The sequence below is a fragment of the Lemur catta genome, chromosome 9, assembly GCF_020740605.2.
Source record: "Lemur catta isolate mLemCat1 chromosome 9, mLemCat1.pri, whole genome shotgun sequence".
In the NCBI taxonomy this organism is placed as follows: domain Eukaryota; kingdom Metazoa; phylum Chordata; class Mammalia; order Primates; family Lemuridae; genus Lemur; species Lemur catta.
This window is the reverse complement of record NC_059136.1, coordinates 70,233,377-70,248,693: the sequence shown is the minus strand read 5'-3', so window position 1 is coordinate 70,248,693 and position 15,317 is coordinate 70,233,377. Positions and strand designations below refer to the sequence as shown.

The 15,317-nt window shown below is 38.0% G+C and overlaps 1 pseudogene; it reads left to right on the top strand.

Moving 5' to 3' along the window:
* The window catches only part of LOC123644413, a 29,063-nt pseudogene extending 21,962 nt beyond the window's left edge, over nt 1–7,101 (top strand).
* Nucleotides 7,102–15,317: the final 8,216 nt, after the last annotated feature.

Sequence of the window (15,317 nt, the reverse complement as noted above, 5' to 3'; positions counted from 1 at the left end):
TTCATTTTATTCTAAGGCTTTGTAAGACTCAAGACTGCCAAGTATAAAATGTATCAGCATGTGCCATTCTAAGCTGAGCGAGAAAACAAAATGACAAGTTATCTTTTTCAAACCAATGCTTTTTAATCACCTTCTCAGTTTCTTTTGACAGGTAGATATTCTCCAGAGCTTCAGAAGGGCTTTGCGATTTAAATAAATTTTTTATATTAAAATGACTAATAAGCCAAATTAGCTTGTATTTAATTGGTTCACTGAGTCTATTAATATTAATGTATTATTTTTGAACAAAAGCATCTACCAATTTTTAATGTCTGTGACATTCTAGACTTTATGCTAAAAACATTGTGCTTACATTAATTATCAAATGTAGAACCAAGAACAATAGTACAAGTGACTAATGTTAGAACCATTTTATAAATAATAGAAATAAGGCTTGGAGAAGTTGAGCATTTGGTCTCTGTCAAACATGAACCCTTACTTTAATGCATGCATACCTGTATCTTGTGCAGGCAATATACGTTATGACATTCAAAACCTGTAAATTGATAAAACAAAAGCACTTTCTTTAATATATAATGCTTTTTTGTGGTTAGGTTCCCTCCGATTTTCAGAATCTTGTTTCAGTAGGATTGTCCTATAATCTGCTTCCTTTCTTCTCTTTCCTGTACCAGTAGTTACTACTTTTAAGCAGTACTACCTCAGCCTTCTAAATGCCTCTATTTCACTCCCCAGATTCACTTTCTGTGACCCTTGGTTATAATTCCGCTTTCTTAGTGTTATGACCCATTAGGCATCAGATCCACTCTCAAAAGTTTCTTGTTAGTATGGAGCTCTCTTTTTTGTGGGATTAACCCTTATTAGTCCCGTTTCCTCTGGAAACACTCGCCTATACTCCTGCTGGACTTTCCAAACTGCTGTGGTCTGGTGTCAGGATATTGTCCCCTCCCTTCCTCCCTTTACATATAAACTGTAGCCTGTTGGACTTTTTTTCCTAGTAACACTATGAGTAGTGGTTATGAATGGTTTTATCTGGAATACTTACGTGGAGGCTGTAGTGTGGGATCTATATAATGCAGAAAGTTGAAATAAAGCCAAAAACACTAGGTCTCCTAACTTACAGGATATGTATATCCATTTATTTAGAGCATACAAAATGACTATCACGGTTTCTTGAAAATTTTCTGAGGTGAATGTGGCCTTTGTTTCTGTTTTATCAAGGAAGTGCTTTTCACATAGCAACCAAAAAAATCCTTGAGAAGAATAAGTGAAACAGACAAAAAAGATAAAAAGTATCAGAGAGAAAATGATATAAGTAAAAGTCAATCAAAGAAGATGATTGTATTAGTTTTGTAGAGCTACTGTAACAGCATACTACAAACTGGGTTTCTTTAAACAATAGAAACTTACTATCTCACAGTTCTGGAGGCTACAGTCCAAAGTCAAGGTGTCAGCAGGGACATTCTCCGGGGGAATCAATACTTCCTTGCTTCTTCCAAGCTTCTGGTGGTTTGTTGTCAATGTTTGGTGTTCTTTGGCTTGCAGCTGCAAACTCCAGTCTCTACCTATGTTGTGACATGGTGTTTTCCTCGTGTGTTTCTGCCTATACATAGCCATCTTCTCATAAAGACACCAGTCAGATTGTATTAACAACTCACCATACTTCATCTTAACTAATTACATCTGCAATGAATCTATTTCCAAATAAGTTTATATTCTAAGGTACTTGGGGGTTAGGACTTCAACATATCTTTTTTGAGGGGTGTACAATTCAACTCATAATAATTATATATGTAATTATGTGATTATATATATATATATTTTCCCCTCAAGGATATATACATTTTTCCAAATAAATACACACATTCTTCCCCTGAAGAAGAAAACCAAAACAATTAAATGCAACAAATATTTAAAATTATAATTTAAAATTCAAGAAACTTTCAAGAAATAAAAACTTGAGAAATAAAAAAGACCTGTGTATACATTGCAGATAGATACTGTATACATAGGAAAATGACAAGAAATGTTCATTCTGATGCATAACTGATAAAATTATTAAACTTTATAAATAAAAAAATGCTTTGTCTAGGGGAAAGAAGTCATTTTACAAAGAAAAAAATTAGGTCATCATAATTTTCTGTATATGAACATTAAACTCCAGAAGACAGTCAAGCAATATATGCAAGGTACCCATGGCAATGAGTGTGAACATGAATTTTCATCAATTCCAGCTAACTTTCAGTACCAAAACAATTTGCAAAACATAGGACTTAGAATATAGTATGCCCATGAGTCCTTCTTGAAGAATATACTAGAGAAAAATCTTTACTCAACCAGTAAATTATTGGGAAAGCTTCAGAAAGAGGACAAATAGTAAGCAGTGAATTGATTCAACTGTAGATCTAAGACAAAAATAAATTTAAAGATTGGTGTTTTAAAAATATGTCCACAAATTTTTTGATATACTTTCCTGCAAGAGGCCTCCAACTGAGTGTGGGCTGGACTTAGTGACATGTTCCAAATGGAAAATCAAAATGTAGAGTCATGGTGTATAACTTTGAAGACTAGGTCATAAAAAAAAGCATGGCTTCCCTCCTCCTCCTCCCCAGATCACTTACTATTTTAGTCAGTTTGGGCTGCTTGCCCTGAGAAACATGGCCACCATAGACTGGATTGTTCATAACAACAGAAATTTATTTCTCCCAGGCCTGGAATTATCAGTGTATCATCAAGGCCTGATTCTGGTGCAGGCCCTCTCTGGTTGCAGACTTCCAGCTTCTCACTGTATCTTCACATAGCAGAAAGTGAGAGTTCTCTGTGGTTCCTTTTATGTGGGCACTAATCCCATTCACGAGGGCTCCAGCCTCATGACAATTACCTCCCAAGGCTCCCACTTCCTAATGCCATTACACTGGGAGTTAGAATTACAACATATGAATTTTAAAGGGACACAAACATTCAGTCCACAACATTCAATCTGGGGAATACCAACTGCCATGTCATGAGGACACTTAGGCAGCCCTGTGAAGAGGCCCATGTGATAAGGAACTGAGCCTTCTGTTAATAGCCAGCAAGGAACTCAGTCATCCTGCCAACAGCCATGTGACTGAGCCATCTTTGAAGCAGAACCTCCAGCTCCAGTCAAACCTTCGGATGACTGCAGCCCTGGCCAACGTGTTGACTGTAACCTTATGAAAAACCTTATGCCAGAATAATCAGGCTACGCCATTGCTGGACTTTCCAAATGGTATGAAATAATAAATGTTTGTTGATTTTAGTTGCTAACTTTTAGGGTAATTTTTTACACAGCAATAGATAATTAATACAGATTTTGGTAGCTGTAAATTGGGTGCTTTCATAGTAAATGAACAAGAGCATGGGTGTGGCTTTGAAAACTGACAGTGGACAAATCTGAAAGAACTTTAAGGAGAAAGTTGCTGACAGCCTAATAAAGTGCCTTAAACAGACTGTTAGTAGCAGTCTATACTTTGGAGAGTTTTCTGATGAGGACTTAAAGGGAAATGAGAAATATGGTATTGATAACTAGATGGAGGGGATTCCTTGTTAAGTAGTGGTAGAAAGTTTAGCATCACTGTGACCCATAGTTATGTATCAATGTACCTAATGAACTGAGTAAACTAGCAAAGGGGATTTCCAACCAGAATGCGACAGCTGCCATCTGGTTTCTTCTCGATGTTTCCAATAAAGTAGAAATAATGAAAGGGGGAAAAAAAGGTCTGTCAAATAAAAAGAGCCAGAACTTGCTATTTTGAAGTTCCCCAGCCTCACCAGATCGCAAATGATGCTAAAATTAAGAAATGGCTTGTAAGCAAAGATGAGATACAGAACATTGCAAGGAAAACTTAGTCTAAAGATAAAGCAGACGATGTGGATTAATCTTTATTAGAATTATTTCTGAAGACCTCAGAAAGATCTAAGGTGGTGCTTAGAAATGTCATTCAGTTAAACGGCCCTATAAAAAGCTTAAAGACATGCTTGACTGAGGCATATCTCCCAACAATAGTATCTCTAGGAAGGTTAAGGGATTTATTTCTCAGCCATCTCAGCAGAAGCTTAAGAGAGAAGGGGAAGACCTATCCTAGAGAGATTTGTGGGCATGTCTTTTATCTAATGGAGCAAATCACCACTGAGATTCATAGAAAACCCATGGAGTTTTTAATAAAATTATGTTTGCAGAAACACTTCCAGCTTGGACAAAAAGGGACAGAGATAATACATAGTAAAAGAGATCTTTAAGTCCCCAAAATCTTGTCATGAAGCTGGATGAGAAACCACGCAGCTGCAAACATAGCTTACCACACTTTGAATAGAAGGGTTTAATCATGAGCCCAGAGGGTGTAGCCAAGAGCCATGGAGAGTTATTCCTGGGCAGGAGTGGAACTGATTTCTGATCAAAGAATTTCTAATACTTGCCCAGCTGGATTTTCAGAATAGTCGTAAATGAGCGACTCCTTGCATCTCCAATCTGTTCTCTCTTTTTAACGGGAATTGCGTACAGGTTGTCTTTTACGCCTGTCCTGCTATTGCATGCTTGGCATATTAGGTGGAAGATAACTTGTCTCTCTAGTTCACCGGCTCTTAGATCTAGAAAAACCATACTTGAGGAGCTGTACTACTGAAATGAAACCCAAGGAGCCTCCAATGCACCTGGATCTGATTTAGATGACAAGATTCTGAACTTCAAGTTGATGTTATAGTGGTATATTATATTTAAGAGCCCTGGGAGGAGAGGATGTATTTTGCATGTGGGAAAGATGCTTTGTGACTAGGGAATTAATGGTGTTTTTTTTTTTTTTCAAATAAGTCTAAAAATTTTCTGGTATTGCCCCCTTCAAGATGTGCAGCCTAATTCCTCTCCCCTCAGTGTGGCCTGGACATCATAACTTGCCTCTAAAAAACACACAAAAAACCAGAAGTAATGGTATGTGACTCCAGGGACTAGGTCATAGAAGGCACTTCAGCTTCTTTTTCTCTGTCTTGGATCATTCACTCTGGAGTAACCCAATTGCCATGTCGTGAGGACACTGTCAAGCAGCCCAATAGAAAAGCTCATATGAAGAAGAACGAATACCTACTGCCTTCACCAGCAAGGAAATGAGACATCCATAGGAGGATCTTGGAAATGAATCTTCTAGCTCCAGTTGAGCTTTCAGATGACTGCTACCCCAGCCAACAGCTTGACTGCAATCTCATGAGCGACCTTAAGCTTGAATTCCACAGCTAAACTACTCATGGACTCCTGATCCTTAGAAACTGTGTGAAATAATAAATATTTCATGTTGTTTTAAACTATTAAGTTTTGAGAGTAATTTATTATACCCTCAAAGTAACAAAAAGTAAAAGACAAATAACAAATTGGGGATAAATAAATGTTATGTGATCTGATAATGTAGAAATAACAAAAATAATCAAAAAGTGGGAAATGGAGTGGGGAGAGGGAAAGAAGAAAGAGTTCATTAATTATCTCAAAAGTGGGCATCAAAAAATCTAGTAAGCTGATAAGTCAAGTAATAAAATCTGAATCATAGCTATAAGTAAAAGATAAACACTTGTAAATCTAATACCATTAGTTCAAACTGAATGAGAGGAGGGTGAGGAGGGATAGGACAAGGTTCTAAAATAAATAGAAAAATTAATCACTAAAATTGAAAATTAATTCATTGGAATTAAATGAGTACAAAAAAAGTCAGAGAAGAACCAAATTTCTCAGCAATATGGTCAGAAAAATTTATGAAGCTTAATTTTTTGTCTAGATATAAACCATGGATTCATGACAAAAAAATAGGTTATTATAATTTTCCTCCTGTAAATATGACCAATTCACTAGAGTTAATGATCTAATTATAATACAATGTCTCCATTTAAAGAGAAGATATTTAAGCATTTATGTGCTTTTCTGCTTGGCTAACATCATAATGTAAAGAGCACATTAAATTTATCAGGATATTATACAGTCACTTTTATAGATGAAAGAAAGGCTATAGTCCCCTAGAGAGCAGAAATAAAATAACCTAGAATGAAATAATCCATATGTATATTAAAATAGAATTTGTGAAAATGAAGCCTGCCAGATATTAGCGGAAATGATCTCATTATAAAATCCTCAGGTTCTCATTTCTTGGAAAGGCCTTAATTATAACCTTATCTTTTTAGTGACCAATTACAGTATTCAGGGTATTTTCTGAAATAAATGCTTTACTATTTTTATGACTAGCCTATCTGTATTTCCAATTCCAAGAATAGAAATCTACAACACAGATTTTTCCATGAATAAGAAATCTGAAATAAATGACACTGTTCTATCAAAATATAAGCACAAAATCTTTAAATTTGAAATGAAATGTAAACTAGAAACCCTTTATCAGCATAAATAAGATACTTAAACGATAACCTTCTCATCTCTCCAAGTTATCAAATTAGATCACTAGGACCTCCAAATTGGCAAGAAATAACTATATCTGTGCTGTGTGAAGTAAATTGGCCAGCTTTTCTAATGAGCTAGTTCCTTATGTTAGAAGGAAAAAGTAGCTGATTTGCACTCCCAAAATATAAAAGTTTTAAAAATATTATTCTAGCCCACCCCCCGCCGCTCTCTGTCTTCTCTGTGCTGGGAGTTCTCCTGCCACAGCCCCTCACCCCCTGCTCAAAGTCCGTCTCTAGCCCCTCTTTGGTCAAGAGCACCTCTCAGCTGCTGAGTCGACCACTCTCTGTAGTGGTGCTGAAACGACCAGAAACACTGACAGATGAGAACCTCAGGATCCTGGCAGTCTCACGTCCCCTGACCTCACTTGTTCCTAGCCACAGCTTCCAGACCAGCGCCATTTCAAGGGACATCGACACAGCAGCCAAGTTCATTGGGGCTGGGACTGCCACAGTTGGGGTGGCTGGCTCTGGGGCTGGGATTGGACTGTGTTTGGGAGCCTCATCACTGGTTACGCCAGAAACCCTTCTCTGAAGCAACAGCTCCTCCCCTACGCCATTCTGGGCTTTGCCCTCTCAGCCGCCATGGGGCTCTTTTGCCTGATGGTGGCCTTTCTCATCCTCTTCGCCATTGGAAGGAGCCGTCTCCACCTCCCATAGTTCTGTCTCCCGTGTCTCGTCTGCCCTGTGTGTTCCTTTTCCTATACCTCCCCAGGCAGCCTGGGGAAAGTGGTTGGCTCAGGGTTTGACAGAGGAAAGGTAAATAAATACTGTATTAATAAGAAAAAAATATATATTATTCTAAAAAGGACAACTATTTCCTATACAATCAATGTTCTTACTTTCAATTTTTGTTACTAACCTAGACATTCATAATGTAAGCCCTACTCTCGTGTGTATGTGTATGGGGGTGGAGAGGATGTCGTGATGAAGGCGTGTGGTTGGGGAGTGTGGCGGCATCCCCACAACACACCCTCTTCTAGTGCTTGCCCTGAGAAATGTCACCAGAAATGGCACTCAGTCCTCCGAAGGGACCATGGTTCTAATACCTCACCCCTGAAATCATTTGGAGAATACAAAGAAAAAAGTGTTACACAACCTCCCTAGAACACACCTGATATGTGAGTATCACTCTTGAAAAGTTACACACATGTGCTTTAGCTACCTGCCAATTGACATGACCGCATTCTCTGTCTCTAAAGCACTGGATTAAGACTGAGGTCCCCAACCCCCAGGCGCCGACCATTCCCGTCCACAGCCTGCTAGCAACCAGGCCGCAGGAGGTCAGTGGCGGGCAGGCAGCAAATCTTCATCTGTATGTACAGCTGCCCCCCATTGCTCAGCATGTTTCTCCCCGCACCCCCCTCCCTGGTCCTTGGAAAAATTGTCTTCCATGAAACAGGTCCCTGGTGCCAAAAAAATTGAGGACTGCTGGCTTAGGAGAAAAGCACCTCTTATTCAAGGTTGACATAATCTGTCAGGATTTGTATTGAGCAAATGAATGAAGACCTGGTAAACCTGTTTGAAAAGGGAGTCACCCAAGCATTGAAGGAAAAAGAACTCTACAAACTGAGAGTGACTCTGGTCATCTTTATCACGATCTTTCCTTGCTGAAAATGTCCCGCCCACTCTATTTTTTTTTTAATTTTTAGCTCCTTTAATTATTTATCTTCTCAATTTTTATGTTTATTCAGTGAACAGAGAGAATATCTTTAAGCAGGCTGAAACTGAAATTGACAATCAAATCTCCCTTGGATTATTGCTCAGAGTTTCTCAACAACAGTAACATTGATGTTTGGGGCCAGACAATTCTTTGTTGTTCAGGGCTTCCCTGTGCACTGCTGAATGTTTAACAGCATCCCTGGCTTCTGCTCCGTACGTGCCAAGGACAATCCCCATGCCCAACCTTGCAGCTGTGAAAACTAGAAACACTGCCAAATGTCACTGGAAAAAAATCAGACCCTCCCACTGAAAACTCTTGGATCCATGTGGTTTTTTTATTTTTTCTTTTATGTTTGTAATGGAGATGTGGGAGAAATAAGACTGTATAAACACTCAAATTGCAAACAAAAATTAATTAAGTCCCTTAACTTAAGATAATAATAAAAGTACTCAGAGGCTATTTCCAAGTCATATATAACCCTTAGCCTGTAAAGTTTTTGAGAAAAGTGATATGATAACTAATTTCATATGTCAACTTGGCCATGGGGTATCCGGCTATTTAATAGAATATTATTCTGGGTGTTTCTGTGAGGACATTTTTAGATGGGATTAACATTTAAATTGGTAGACTGAGTAAAGTAGATTGCTCTCCCTAATACAAGTGAGCCTCATCCAATCAGTTGAAGGCCTGAGTAGAGGGAATTCCTCCTTTCTACTAGAACACTTACTTTTTCCAGCCTGCAGACAGGAACCGACACATTGGCTTTTCCTAGGTCTTGAGCCTGCCAGCCCTTAAACCTTCGGACTGGAATTACATCATCAGCTCTCCCAGGTTTCCAGCTTGCCAACCCTCCCTGTGGATCTGGGGACTTGTCAGCCTTCCTAATTGCATGAGCCAATTTCTTATATATTAATATATCTTTTTAAATATAAGAGACATACACATACATATTATAGAAAGAGATGTTCCTCAGTGTATAATGGAGTTTCATCCTGATAGACCCACTGTAAACTGTAGTTTGAAAGTTGTAGTTTGAAAATCCATTTAATACACCTAACCTACTGAACATCGTTGCTTAGCCCAGCCTGCCTTAAACATGTTCAGAACACTTATGTTGTCTTACAGTTGAGCAAAAGCATCTGGCAACACAGTACCCCGCAGAGTATCAGTTGTTTACCCTTGTGATCACATGGCTGATTGGGAGCTATGGCTCACGGCCACTGTCCCGCATGACAAGAGAATATTGTTCCACATATCACTTGCCTGGGGAAAGATAAAAATTCAAAATTCAAAGTACAGTTTCTACTGAGTCCATATATTTTGCACCATAGTGAAGTTAAAAAAATTGTTATTCAAATAATCATTAAGTCAGGGACCATCTGTATATATTACTTACAATACTAAAGTTATACTAAACAGTTATATATATAGCATATATATGTACCATTACATATATAAACACAACAGGAAGGTATAAATATAAATATGTTTCTTACTGGCTCTGTTTCTCTGGAGAACCCTGACTAACACAATTGACCTGGTGTCCTGGGGGAAGAACCTGGTTAAACATCTTTGTTTAAACATGAAGTCTAATACACCAATAGATATTGAAATATACTGAGCTAGTCAGTGTTTCAATATATAAAAACCATAATTTGACTTCTTCTGAGTTTTACATTCAGTTTCCAAAAGGGAAAGTCAGTATTTATACCCAGACTACAGCAGGGCTTACTTTCTGTCTCATAAGCCCAATATGAATATAGATCACCTTATTAACTTTCCTAGTCTATGGAATAAAGCAGTCTAACCCTTTAGTATAACTATAGCTCCCTTTAGTATAACTATATCTTCTTCTTATAATTCCATTAACTTCATAATAAAATTTCACTTTGGGTTCAAGTCCAATTTGTGAATCCCAACAGAACTTTGTCCTTCTCTTGTGGCACATGGTTAAAGATGAGAATTATTTTCCAGAATTCCCTTCCTGTATGTTACAAGGTTAGAATTTAGGCAGATTTTGGAAGGTTGGAGTGACATTCTTCATAGTCAGATAGGGTGAGACACATTTGCAGACATCCCCAGCAGGTCCCAGTTTATCCTTTGTTCCACAGCCAGTTCTTCTGCCTAATCATGCACCTTGTTGTCTGACAGTGGCCCCCGGCCCAACACAGGCGCTTGGCTGCAGACACACACAGAGCAGCTAATGAGAAGGGACAGCTTCCCATTCATCTGTCTCCTCCTAAGCAGCGCCTTTCCAGTCCCACTTTGGTGACTCGCCATGGCTGCTTTCTCAGACAGACTGTTAATATCTCTTTTACTGAGCCTCCAACACCTCTTCTGGACTTTCTTTTCACCAAATCCTTCTACAATTGCAGAGGTCTAAACCTATTAAAAAATCCCTCATCCCAAAACACTTACCGGAACTCTCTGTTCCTGTGACTGAAACCTGACAGGTGCACAACACTCTCTGCATATGTTATATTTTAGAATATGTTATAACCTACAAAAATGATGTCCCAAAGCCCAATCACCAATATGAGCTTTCTTGGACACTGTATCACATGTGTTCAGGGGTCAGTTTCCTAAAATACTTTTTCCTTGGATTCCTCATTATTATGGATTGATTTGTGTTTTCCTCCAAAAACATACATTGAAATCCTAACCTCTAGTACCTCAAAACATGATTCTGAAAATTTCTAAATAAGGTCTTTTCAGATTTAACCAAGTTAAGATGAGGTCATTAGCATAAGCCCTAATACAATATGATTGGTGTCCTTATAAAAAAGGGAAATTTGGACATAGACACAGAGGGAAGAACATATGAAGACATAAGGAAAAGAAAGCCGTGTGACTGGAGTGACACATCTATAAGCCAAGGAACACCAAGGATTGCCAGAAAGCACTAGAAAAGTAGAAGTGGCAAGGAGGATTTCCTTTTTTTTAAAATGCATGCCCATAATTACTCTGAAACATCAACCTCGAGATATTTTACACTACATTGCAATCTATCCCTCACCTCCCGGACTTCATATCTCTGCCTTTTTTTCCTAAGTCTACCACTGGTCCCCAGATACATCATGAATGCTGCTACCTTGTACTGAACTCTTATTTAACTAGTGGTTCTCACCAAGTGTATCATTTCTGTGGCTTTTAAAACAAACACGCCAGAACTGTATCCCAGACTTACACAATCACAGTGTCTGTTCACCTAGCTCTGCCGGTAATTCTTATGTGTACTCCTAGTAGTGATGCAGCCATACTCCTTCTTCTGGCCACTCTAGTCCAGTTCTTTCTGTCCTCACTACCTTTTTATAGCACAGGTGCTTGTGGATTATATTCCTGCCAGGTAAATTCCCTGCCCACACATGGGAATTGAACATATTGGACAATCATCCACAGACACACACTTTATATGCCATAGCCTATACATCTGAATGGAGGTTTTTCTAGAATCTAAGACTGTGTTCTGTGCTCCCACCTCCACTTTTCCATGCACCCAAACCCTTCTGTCTCTACTGTTCACGTCGACCCCTCTATGGAAGTCCTGGCCCCTCCTAGCTGCTCCATACCACTGGAGATAACCTTATCAAGTTTTATGCTAATATGATTTTACATGCTTCTTGAGGTTATTAGTGGGAAAAAATATGGTAATGGATTTGGAACTGTGTATATGTAGGATATAATTATTTATCAAGTTAGTTGAAACTGCAGTGAATTGACACTCAAATATGGTTTAGAATAATATCTATAGTTCTGATTGTAATTCATTTCAGAATCTGGTGTATATTCCCATTTTTGTTATTAACAAAATGAGATACTATATCAAGAAAATTATATCAAACCCCCAATAAATCTGACTGATGTCAGGTGAAAGCTTTCTATTGAATTTTACTTAAGTAAAAAAAATCTGTGTTTTACTGACTTGGCTAAAAATCAATCAAGTTATCAAGGACATAAAAATATTCCAAGCACAAATTAATATCTCATAAGAGAGTCAGTTTAAAAAGGTAATCTGCATATATAATCAATACAGAACACCCCAGGCAGTATTTTTATAGTTTCAGAAGTAGTCAAAGGAAATTTTATCTTCATCCAGAATTTCTGAGGGTCTGAAGCAAAGCTTTTATTTCAAGGCAGATTAAAGAAAACAAGCTAAAAGTGAGTGATTTTCTCAAATAATATAAAATATTATTTTCTTAATTCTCAATTCACTTTTGAGTTAATAGAGGAAACTATTGGAATATTTCAACATACAAGATTAATGATACTCTACTCTGTCTTGATGACTACAAAATAAAATCATCCCAAATCTGGGCTTCATATCATTGTGTCTCACAAACTAAAATAAGATATACTTTATAGGAGACCTGGTACACTACGTGTGCATGTACACATGTGCATGTGCATGAAAGAGAGCAAGGGAGGAAGGGAGAGAGAGATTTACTCAACACTCCATTTGGTTGAGATGAGGTTGACTTCTATCAGATATGGCCAGAGTTCTTTCTGGTATCTTCCCAGAGCTTTAGGAAAACATTTGCTTTTCCTTTTATCTTAAGCATTGAAAGTCTTATGAGACCAAAGCTTCTGCTGGTCATGTCCCAACGTCATGGAGAGTCTTTCTGAAAAGCCAACACAGAGATAAAGAGGGGAGGGATTTGACCTTTTCAGTATCACATCTTAAAGAATTCTATTTAAAAAATATAGATTGCAACTAAAAAGTCAGTGTACTTATATTATTGATATCATTTCATTTAATACCAAAACAGCATTTCAAATTATAGTCCCCACTAGAAAATCATTATTACTTGTCTATGGGTTTTCAATAATTGCTCTTCCTTTTATTTCAAACATTTAAGTAAATTTGACTTTGTGACTGTCACCTTTTTGTTGTAAAAGAAATTTTAATTGGGCCCACTCTGGTAAAAGTAGTCATTATTAAAATTCTCCATGTAATTTACATCAGCAACTTAGGGTTAGCATTTATCCTGATATTAGATTTTCTATTTCAAAGCAAAGGAAGGAATCAATCTTACCTTTTCTGTGATATACAATTTTTATGAGTGACATCAGCAAGATGGCAGAATAAGAGTTTCTTGGCTTCATCACACATCCACCCCATACAAGGAAATCCAACTGTCCACCCTGAATATTCCAGAACCTTGGACCACAGAACAGAGAAAAACCATGATCAAAGGGTGGAAGGAATGATTCTCTGTGACTGCACTGCCCCTCCCCGAAGCTGGCACAGAGCCACACACAGAGAAATACTCTAGACTCATGGTTTCTATAGTGGGAAAAGTGAATTGGAGGCACGTCTGGCTTTGCCATCATTCTGAGACCCCGTGCAAGAAGCTGACTCGTGTTCCATGCCGTCAGAATCACCAGAGTGCCGGCAGCTCTACACCACCCGCGGTCCGTGAAAAACAAAGAACAAGAGTGGGGTTTGCAGCAAGCAGTGCGGATCTTTGTGGTATACTTACATCTCTCAGATTTTCTCTTAAATAATCTAACTGTATTTAACAGAACTTTAAATATAATTTGCCACCACAAGGCAACAGATTTTTTGTCTTGCATGGCATAAGGAGAGGATAGTACAGAGTTCCTTTCAAAGACTGAAGCTCAACTGTGTAGAAGGATGTAGCTCCTAGGTTTTAAAACTGTTCAATCATTCAGCTCTAAATCCAAATTCTGGTGTTTTGGAGTTATGCTTTTAAATAAAAATGTGAAAATATTTTGTCTCAACACTTAAAATATAACCAATTTGAATATTTTAGAACGAAAAGTACAATATTGGGAAAAAAAAAAAAGCAAAAACTATCCCTGTGGCAGAGACACAATCACCTTAATTTTATTCCAAGTATCCATGTGTTCAGCTAAAAAAACAACAAAATAAAATTGTCCATCTTCCCTTGTAGCTAGATGACTAAACCCTGTGACTGAATTTGGGGTAATGAGGTATTAGTAAAAATGCCATGTGGGTTTCCCTAAAAGGAGGAGATAATCTCCCATTTATTCTTGTTGCTTAACTGGAATGTGGATATGACATCTGGAACAACAGTAGCCTTATTGGATTTTGAGGTGAACTTGAACGTAAAAATTATGTACTGAGGTGTAGAGAAGAAATACAGAAACCAGGATACCAGATGACATAATGGACACTGTGCCATTTGTGAATTGCCAACTTCCAGGATTGTTTTATGTGAGAAAGAAATGAACTTCCATTTTGTTTAAGCCACTGTTATTTGTGGGATTTTTTTTTTCTGTTTTTTGCAGCTAACCCTAATCCTATATACTACCTTTTGAATTTCTAACAGGAAGTTTCTCTTGTTAATAATGCACGTGCCGGCCAGGCATGGTGGCTCATGCCTGTAATCCTAGCACTCTGGAAAGCCGACGCGGGAGGATCACTGGAGCTCAGGAGTTAGAAATCAGCCTGAGCAAGAGCGAGACCCTGTCTCTACTAAAAATAGAAAGAAATTAGCCAAACAACTAAAGATGGAAAAAATTAGCCGGGCATGGTGTTGCATGCCTGTAGTCCCAGCTACTTGGGAGGCTGAGGCAGTAGCTGGGACTACAGGCATGCACCCAGGCTTGAGCCCAGGAGTTTGAGGTTGCTGTGAGCTAGGCGGATGCCACGACACTCTAGCCCAGGCAACAGGGTGAGATTCTGTCTCAAAAATATATATATATTATAAAAATTTTAATAAAAAAATGCTCATGCCAATGTTTCTATGTGGTATTAAGCAACATTATGTGCTTCAAATCCTTATTCCTCATATCTTTCCCAATTCTCTTTTAGCCAATGTGAAGAACAGATAAATTAATCAGTGAATTGAAGATACAGAGAAAATTTCACCAACCAACAACAATCATGTATACATGAGATAAACACATGAATAACCTTTGAGAAACATAAGCCACGTGCTGTTTTAGGCTTTTATCTTCTTGATAAAGATGCTCACAAACCTGTGTGACAAACTATGGGAACTGAGAGAATCCTTTCTCCCCAGTGTTGGATATCAACTGAAATCATTCGGGATGGGGTCAATGTTACTGGATCTTCTGTCTAACTTTTAATTATGGATCTGTTAACTGAGAGTAGAGGTTACCAAAAGTTTTTTTTTTTTTTAAATGTGTCTTTCTTCTTTCTAGATGTAAGAATTCCTGGGCCACTTTCTCCTACTTTTTCCAGCTTTATGATTATATTTCATAG